Here is a 9035-nt window from a genome sequence, read left to right on the forward strand (position 1 = left end):
GCATACAATATATCATGCAATTAAATAATATAAAGCAGTAAATAATAAACCTGAATGAAATAAATCTGAAATAAATCTGAATCTTGAAGTACTCGAACCTCCGCCACAGGTTGGCTGGATCGTTCTTCAAATATTATTGGGCGTAAAATTAAAGGCAAGGAAAATAAAAACTAAATCTAACGTAAGGTTAGATCTATGAAAGGTTCACAACGATCTCCGGTGTAGAAATTGTTGTGAGAAAAAGAAGCAGTGAAATAAAATGCAGAGAAGAAATTAATGCTTGGAAAATAAATTTGGCAGCACTTCGTTAGCAAAAATCCGGATCCGGAAGACTGAAGTATTAGCCTCCTTTTATAGCTGAGGGTCTGCAGTTTCGTTCCTGGAAAATAGCAACTTTTTGACTTGGAATTGGGAAACGCACGTCTCCACTTCTTCAGGAGAATTGGGAAACAGACTTGAAACGTGCGTCTCAAGTGGAGAACTTTTAGGGACGGTTGGAGACGGACGTCTCCTCTTCGTGACGTGGCATGGACGTGGAAATGAGAGTGGGAGATGGACGTCTCCACTCTGTCGCGTGAAAAAATCGGGATGAGACACCTGATGCCTTCTTTGGGCTCGAGTGCTCAAGAAAATGATTTTTGTTTTTTTGTCACGACCAAACTTTTTATTATTTCCAAAGCAGGAAAAGGAAAAAAGTTGCAATAACCTTAAAAGATATGCAAAGCAAATAACACAAAATTAAAAGCAATGCAAAAGTGGGGGGGAGATCTTGGGTAAGAGGGTTGGTTATACGAAGGGAAGGTATTAGCATCCAACGTATCTATAGTACTCTATAGGTTTTTTTTGTTATGTTTTTCTGTGTATTTCATTCTATGCTATTGGGGAGGTTCTGTTGTGCGATAGGTGGGACCTAAGGTGTTTGTTTGATTATGCTCGCAAAGATCATCGCAATCTTCTGCATACATATCCCTTAGAGGGAATCAGAGCATCTGTAGCTCGGGGTCTACGGGTGCTAAGGTTTGAATGGTTTGAGGGAGAAGTTTTGCTCGCCAAGGAATGAGACCTTGTGCCTACGTATTCTCAAAGGGATGTTGAGAAAGTCAGAGCAATCGTAGTTCCCACTTATGCTAGTGGAAGCAAAGGATAAGAGACAAATGTCATCTCAATGTTTGATGTATCTAATCTATATCATCACATACATCTGTTTGTTTTTTGTTTGAAATCTTTTCATTATAAGCCCTGGGCTGTGCCACTTATGGTGCTTAGAATGATAAAGATGATTTTTGTTTAGTCAGCCTTGTGGCAAAAACAAGTTGATTAGCCAGCCTTGTGGCAAAAACTTTTGATAAGTCAGCCTTGTGACATAAAGTTTTGATTAATCAGCCAGCCTTGTGGCAAAAGTTTCGATGAAGCCAACCTTGTGGCAAAAACTTTGATTAATCAGCCAGCCTTGTGGCAAAAGGTTTGATTGATTAGGCAGCCTTGTGGCAAAAAAGAAATTTGATTGATTGATTGTGATGATATAGAAGAAATACTCCTATCATAGAGATGATATTTGTCTAATCTCCTAGGGTATTTGATTTGGATATTGGGGATGCTTCTAAGAAGCCTGTGGGTCCTTGTACAAAGCCCAAGAGGAGGCTATCTGAGGGTCCTTGCATTGTAAGCCCAAGAGGAGGCTATGGGAGGGACAATCAAGGATCCTTGCATTGTAAGCCCAAGAGGAGGCTATGGGAGGGACAATCGTTTGTACAAAGCCCAAGAGGAGGCATGGTATAGTTGGTTTGAGTTCTTAGAGCGATTTCACCGGGAAACCATACTCTATGTCCTAACCTAAACTAAGGGAGATTCTTTGCACGAAGCCCAATAGGAGGCTATGGGGAACCTAGTGTTGTACTAAGTTGAACAAGCATATATAATATGAACAAACACATGAACAAGTATGAACAAACATGAACAAGTACATGAACAAGCACATATATATATATGACAAAGTGTGAGTATACATTGGAGTTTATGAAGGAAATATACCTGTAAGGATGATCAGTTTATGTACACGGGGGCTCAGGACTTATACTCGGGGAGAGGCCCATTGAGTTTATTCAAAGTTATGTAAACAAATATTTACAAAAGGACTTGGGACTTATACCTTAAAGGAGGCCCACGAAGATTTTAAAGAAAACCCTAATTTTTGATCTTGTTATTCGAGGGTTTAAATCAAATCAATCGCGGTATAAAAAGATAGGCGTATATACAATGAAAAACCTAATTTTATACAAAGGAATGAGACTTATACCATAAGGGATGCCCAGGTTTTATTTTATAAAACATGGTTGATTGTTTTGTTAAAAAACGCGAGGTTTTATCGTTTGAAAACAGTTGATCGTTTGTTGAAAACAGTTTGAAAGTTTTGAAAGAAGTTTTCTGTTTAAAGAAAAACTGTACAAAGGAATGGGACTTACACTCTCTAATATTCGAGAGGCCCAGTGTTTTGAAAATGAGTTGCATGATTTGAAAAGTGAATTGATTACTGTTATGAAAACAATTGATTGAGTTTTAGGCTTACCTCGAAGAATGAGAAAATTGGATTTCTGAGTTTGAGGTGTTACCTTGATCTTCAAGTGGTATGCTTGGAATAAATTAGGATCTCAACAGACATTAAGCATCCACACCAGCAAAATAGAACATCAGATAAGCTCACAGCTTACAGCATCCCATGATCATCCGATAATTGTTTATGGACTTCTACAGCAAGTGGAAGACCAAACAAAACAGACAAATCCAGAGAACAACAGAGAAATAATCTCGAAGTCTCGGATGAAGTTAGAAAATTCAAGTGATGTGCAACAGTAACCAATTAGAAATTTAAATGATTAACTACACAAAATAATATAAAAATATCAAATTCAAATAAAAATTAATTCTAAAAGAAGATATTTTTGTGGTTTTTCATGAAAAGATAAAATAATTAGAAACACAAACTTAAATATGCATCTAATATATTTTTGTTGTTTTAATAAGAATTAAAAAAAAACACTTATAAACATATGAAAATATTAAAAGAAAACTTTTAATCTTAAAAAACATATTTTTTTGTCATTTTTAATAAGGATTAGAAAAGAAAATTAAAATCCTATATTAAAATTAAAATACTTAATCCTTTTCTTTTGCAAACTATTTTTCTAAAGAAAATTAAAATAAATAGTTAAAAGAAACTTAATAAGTGGGCCAGAGGTGTTAAAAAACGGATTGGGAGTGCATGGCCCAAAAAGCTGAAAGCTGAATTAAAAATAAAATAAAATAACTGGGTCGGACCGGGTCGGGTCAGTATGACCCGGATCCGCCCACGTTACTACACACCTGGGTTGAGGAAACCCTAAACAAAATGAGAGGGCCAGCAGCGCCTCTTTTCTCTCTCACTCGTTCATAGAAAAAAACGGAAGAACAGAAACAAACAACAGCAATCCACGATTCACTCTCTCAATCGCAGCTCTTTCTCGCTCTCGCTACTCTCTGCAGACAACATCAATTGAAAACCTCTCGATTTGCTCTTCTCACGGGTTCTCTCTTCATTCAGCGAACAACAACAACTTAAGCTCTCACTCGGTTTCCCTTTCGATCTCTCTTCACTCACTCACGGTGATCTTCAATGGAAGAACACGAAATTCTTCCCCTCAATCACTCTCTTTGCTCTCGGTTTCTCCATCACTCTTGCTCGGTGGTGAATAACAACAACAACATCACTCTCACTTGGTTTCTCTCGGCGGCCATGGAAGAACAAGAGGTTGTTTTAAAGGTATGGTTCTTATAAATTTTGTTCTTATTCATGTATCTGGGTTTGAAGTTCATTTCACCAATATTTGATTTTGATATTCCGCAACAATTTCAGATTAAATGATAATCGGAAGTAAATTCAAGTGAATTAAAGCAGGCGTTCAAATCGGTGCAACACAAAGAACAAACTAACATAACAATTTCTAAAAGGAAGTGAGGAATAAGAACCTGACCGGAGCAAGTCCGGTGAATTAATTTCAGCGTCGGCTTCTGACAGGTACGAATCCGAACTCCCTTCTGCCCCGTCTTTGCGCTTTTGATCTCGTTTCCCTCTGTTTTCGCTTCTGATTGTATGACTTGCGTGTCAGTTCCAGTTGGTGACACAGAATCGCGACGTCGGAAGAAGACGGTTGGTTGCTTCTTTGATCAGCTTGTTTCAGGTAATTCCTTTATTCTGCTTTGAATGTTCTAAGTCGAAATTTGGCTGCTACTGCTTTGTTGCTATGTAACTGTGAATCGCTCATTGTTGCAACTGTTATGAACTTTTTGTTGCTACTGTGTTGATTTCATAACTGTTGCAAATTGTCGTTGTTATGCTGAATTTTTGCTTTGAGTTGTCACAAATTGTTGTTGTTCAACAAAATAATTCAAAAGCCTAAATCAAGAGGGATCAAAGAGATATTTTTATGACATAAAGAATATCTTTGCATATGTCATAAGAATATCCTTATTCTTATTCTTGCAATGATTATAACTTGGAAATCAGGTTCATTAATACCAAATACATCCCTAATTTTGCCTATAAATAGAAGAGATCTCCCTCGAAATTAATCACACCAAAGCAATATTGCTCATATTTGTTCAATATAACTCTTGGCAAGAAATTCTCAAGCCATGAGTCTCCCTATTGAAGGTCTTCCTTCTAGTTACAAAGAAGGAGGAGGTAATTCTTCATACCTCACTTGGAGCATCCGAGCAACTTGAAGCTTCGTCTTCAAGTCTCCCACAATCCAAGTTGTTTGGAGACTTGAAGGTGAAGATCTTCAAGTGAGGTATGAAGAATTACCTCATTTTCTTTGTAACTAGAACACTCACCTTCAATAGAGAGACTCTTGGCTTGAGAATTTCTTGCCAAGAGTTCTATTGAACAAATATGAGCAATAGAGAGGAGAGAAAGCAAGAAGTTATGTTATTAAACAAATATGAGCAATAGAGAGGAGAGAAAGCAAGAAGTTATGTTGTTTTGGTGTGATTAATTTCAAGGGAGATCACTTCTATTTATAGGTAAAATTAGGGATGTGTTTGGTATTAATGAACTTGATTTCCAAGTTATAATCATTGCAAGAATAAGAATAAGAATATTCTTATGACATATGCAAAGATATTCCTTATGTCATAAAAAAATCTCTTTGATCCCTTTTATCTTGTTTTAGGCTTTTGAATTATTTTGTTGAACTTTTTGCTAATCTTACCCCTTTTGTTTCTTTTTCATGTGACATGAGTATTCTTGAGAAAAGCATGAAGAAAGTTGAACTTGAAGAATAAAGACTTTGAAGATTGAAGAATTCAAGAAAGTCTTTGAAGTTTTATTTTCTTTTTCTTGTAATTCCAACTTTAAATTGTATGAACTTTGTATTCTTGAAAATGAATGGAATTTTGAAATGATGTAATTCTTGAACTTTAGATAAAGTTCTTTTGTAATTCATTTGTTCCATGTAAATGCTTGAATTTTTTGTTAGAACTTGAATGAAGTTTGAATTTTCTTGAATGATCTTGAATGGAATTTGAATTCCTTTGAAATGTTGAAAATTTGAATGATCCCTTTTGAAAGGAAATGGTGGAATATCCTTGAAGTAGTGAAGTTTTGAATTTCAAGTCTTGGAATATATTCTTGCACCATGAATTTGAAATGATCTTGAATTAAAATCCTTGAACCCATGATCTTGAATCATTTTTGAAATAATATTCCGGCAATGGACTAACATGATATTTTCTTTGCAACTTTGATGAAATTCCCATGAATGATCAAATAATCCGTATGAATCAAATCTTCACCATGAGTAATCCATGAGCCCAAAAAAAACAGGAAATAGATTCCAAACAAGTCTCTTAAATCACACCAATTGGCAATGGCGCATTTAAATTGAAAACCTCCATGAACATGAATTTATCTTGCAAAGAATGAGTGATTGAATGAAGAATCCTAATTTGGTCGATTCAAAGCTTTTAAGCTTGTTGAAATGAATCTTTGAGGACCAAATGTCGATTGTTGATGAAGATAGTTCATTTGAGATGAAGGGAGAACAAAACCCTAATTGGTTGTTGCTTGTACTGATGAGTGATTTCTTGATTAAACCTTGCTGAACACAAGTAACAAACACAAGCTATGCAATTTGTTAGAAATGCAAATGATGCATATGCAGATGATATCTTAGGTCAAAAATTGGGGTATGCCACACTCTTTACTTGGTCTTCTTCAATGTGGGCCACGCGCTGAAGTGGTCATGTCCAGCTCCTTCGTGGGCTGGGCTTCCATCTTTGGACAATTAGATCTTCTTTGCACCCCTTTATCTACTTAATATAAATGTAAAATGTCATGATGGCAACCCTAGTCACATGCCATCCTTACAACAATCTAAACCACGTGTCATCATGAGAATACAACCTTAATTATACAAACCTAATAATAATAATAATAATAAATATTAATAATAATAATTCATGAGAATAAAACCTTAATAATAATACTAATTCATGAGAATAAAACCTATATGTCATAAACCTAATAATAATAATAATAATAATAATAATAATAATAATAATAATAATAATAATAATAATTTATGAGAATTAAACCTTAATTATACAAACCTAATAATAATAATAATAATATTAATAAAATTATTATGGTTGCTAAGACAGAAATCCAGGCCCAGACTCAAAGGCTACCATTACGGCTGCTGTAGATGAAATTGAGGACAATCTATATTACTTTAGTGATGTGATCTCTCCGGGAATTCCTGATGTTGAAAGGTTAATAACAAACAGCATTCTGACGCTTCTGATTTTGCCAGTACTTCTTCCTTCTCTGAGGATAGATTTCATAGGATACACAGTACCAACAACTATTATCTTCCTTTGATTCGGATCAATGAAAATAGATTTCACTCCTGATTTCAAAACATTTACACTTCAATAAAATTAAATATTAAAAAAAAATACTAAACTATAAAAAAATTCAGAATAATAACAACTCTGAAAAATTAAAACAAACCTGTGAAAACAAAAGGGAAACTCCCGTGGTTGAAAGCACCTTCGGAGTAATACTATCAAAATTGTTCACAGATCGTACTTGAAGAAGAACTAACTTCAGCCCCTATTATGATTGACCAAACACTCAGTGGGTGCCGTCAAGAATACCATCAGATAGAGAGAGGGTTGAAACAAACAGGGTTGAAACAAACGCTTCTTCCACTTCCGCAATCCAAAACGAGACCCAGTGACGCCGTGAAAGCTGAAGCAGAAGGTTTCTACAGAGTTTTCATGGGCGGCTAGAGAAAACCCTTTTTTATTAATTAATAATAATAATAATAATAATAATAATAATAATAAACGTAAATTTTCTTTATTTTAATTTATTTACAATTACAATTATACACATATAAAGTTTTTGTTATTTCAATTTATTACCAATGATAAAATTATCTTTCATTACAATTATTAGAAATAATATTTAAATGACAGTTATATTATATTCATCAATGTCATTATTATTCATCCATTATAACCTTTTGTGTCACATCAATATAACATTTTTTGTCGAGTGGTCACACATCTTCAAATTTTGTCAATCAATGTCATTATAGTCATTTATAAAAACTTCCCATTATGATTTCATGACAATTAAAAAATATTTACTATATTGACATCAATTCTTTTTTATAGATAATATTTAGAGAAAAATAATTTGATTTCTCATAATTATTCAATTAACATATTGCATATATTTTTTTTTCGTAATAAATTAAAGGGCAATGCTAACGAGTGCCCCGGGGGCACTCGTTAAGGATCATTAATTACATTTTGAATCTATTAATATTCTTAAAAAAAAAAGTTTATTAAATGTGTCATTTAAGATAGAAAATTTTATTTAAGACCAAAAAAATTAAAATTTTCTAAACCATAAAAAAATTGAGACGTTATAAATTATTATATTTATTGTTGCTAATTGTTGATGTATATTTCATTTGCAATACTTACTGATTTTTAATTTAAAAAAATACTATTAATTCTTTTTAAATTATTCTCATATTTTAATGATAATGATATTGAAATGAGATTGTAATATTTTAATTTCAAATTTCATTTAATTTCACGTGTAGAAATTTTGTAGTGTATGAAAGAGAAAATGAATGAATGAGTTAATTTGAGTGAGTTTAATAATTAAATATATTTAATTATAGTTTTTTTTAAAGAATAAAATTACAATTAAAGTTCATTTAATGCTTCTTATCCAGTGCTCCTAGGGCACTAGTTAGCAGACCCTAAATTAAATAGTCACTTTTGTAGGAGCAATCTAAAAAATATATAATTGGAATAAATATTGAACTAATTTTTAAGTTATGTTTTAATATAAAAATAAGTTATAATTATTTGAAATACTCACATTTTTTACTAATTTTTTTTTTATTTTTTAAAGTAATAATACATTTTCAAAATAAAAATTTAGAATATAAACTACTATTTTAATAAATCATAATCATTTGTATAAAATAAATGCATTAAATTGATAATTATTTTTATATAAATTGTTTATAAAATCAACACATTAAATTAAGAATGATATTTTTGAAAACCAACGCATTAAATTGACAATAATTTTTTTAATATAAAATTATATTTATTTTTTCGTCATTTTTAAACTATATTTTTCTCTATTTTGTAACTTCTCTATATAATAATAGTTATTATTAGAATAAATATTTGAACTTATTTTGTAACTTCTATTGTATATTATTATATAGTAATAATGATATGAAACTAATGAATAACTTGAAACTTCGTGAAAAATTAAAAAATAATAAATAAAAAGAAAGGTTAAATAATTAAAGTAAGTATAATATAATAATAATAATAAAATTTTAGCATAAAAATGTTCCTATAAAAGAAATCCTTCTAAATTACATGGATATTTTTTAATATAAAACTCATACAGGACTAAATTAATAAACAAAATAATTTTTTTTAACCTTTTTATAAAT

General features: G+C 32.0%; 1 long non-coding RNA gene across 1 annotated transcript; it reads left to right on the forward strand.

The window, feature by feature from the left end:
• The first annotated feature begins 3403 nt into the window (after window positions 1–3403).
• Window positions 3404–4616, forward strand: LOC131632135 (uncharacterized). The gene is made up of 3 exons (XR_009292913.1): window positions 3404–3796; window positions 3890–4051; window positions 4149–4616. It is a non-coding gene; the product is annotated as an uncharacterized LOC131632135 (long non-coding RNA).
• The last annotated feature ends 4419 nt before the right edge of the window (window positions 4617–9035 follow it).

This window comes from Vicia villosa, unplaced genomic scaffold (assembly GCF_029867415.1).
Source record: "Vicia villosa cultivar HV-30 ecotype Madison, WI unplaced genomic scaffold, Vvil1.0 ctg.000910F_1_1, whole genome shotgun sequence".
Classification (NCBI taxonomy): domain Eukaryota; kingdom Viridiplantae; phylum Streptophyta; class Magnoliopsida; order Fabales; family Fabaceae; genus Vicia; species Vicia villosa.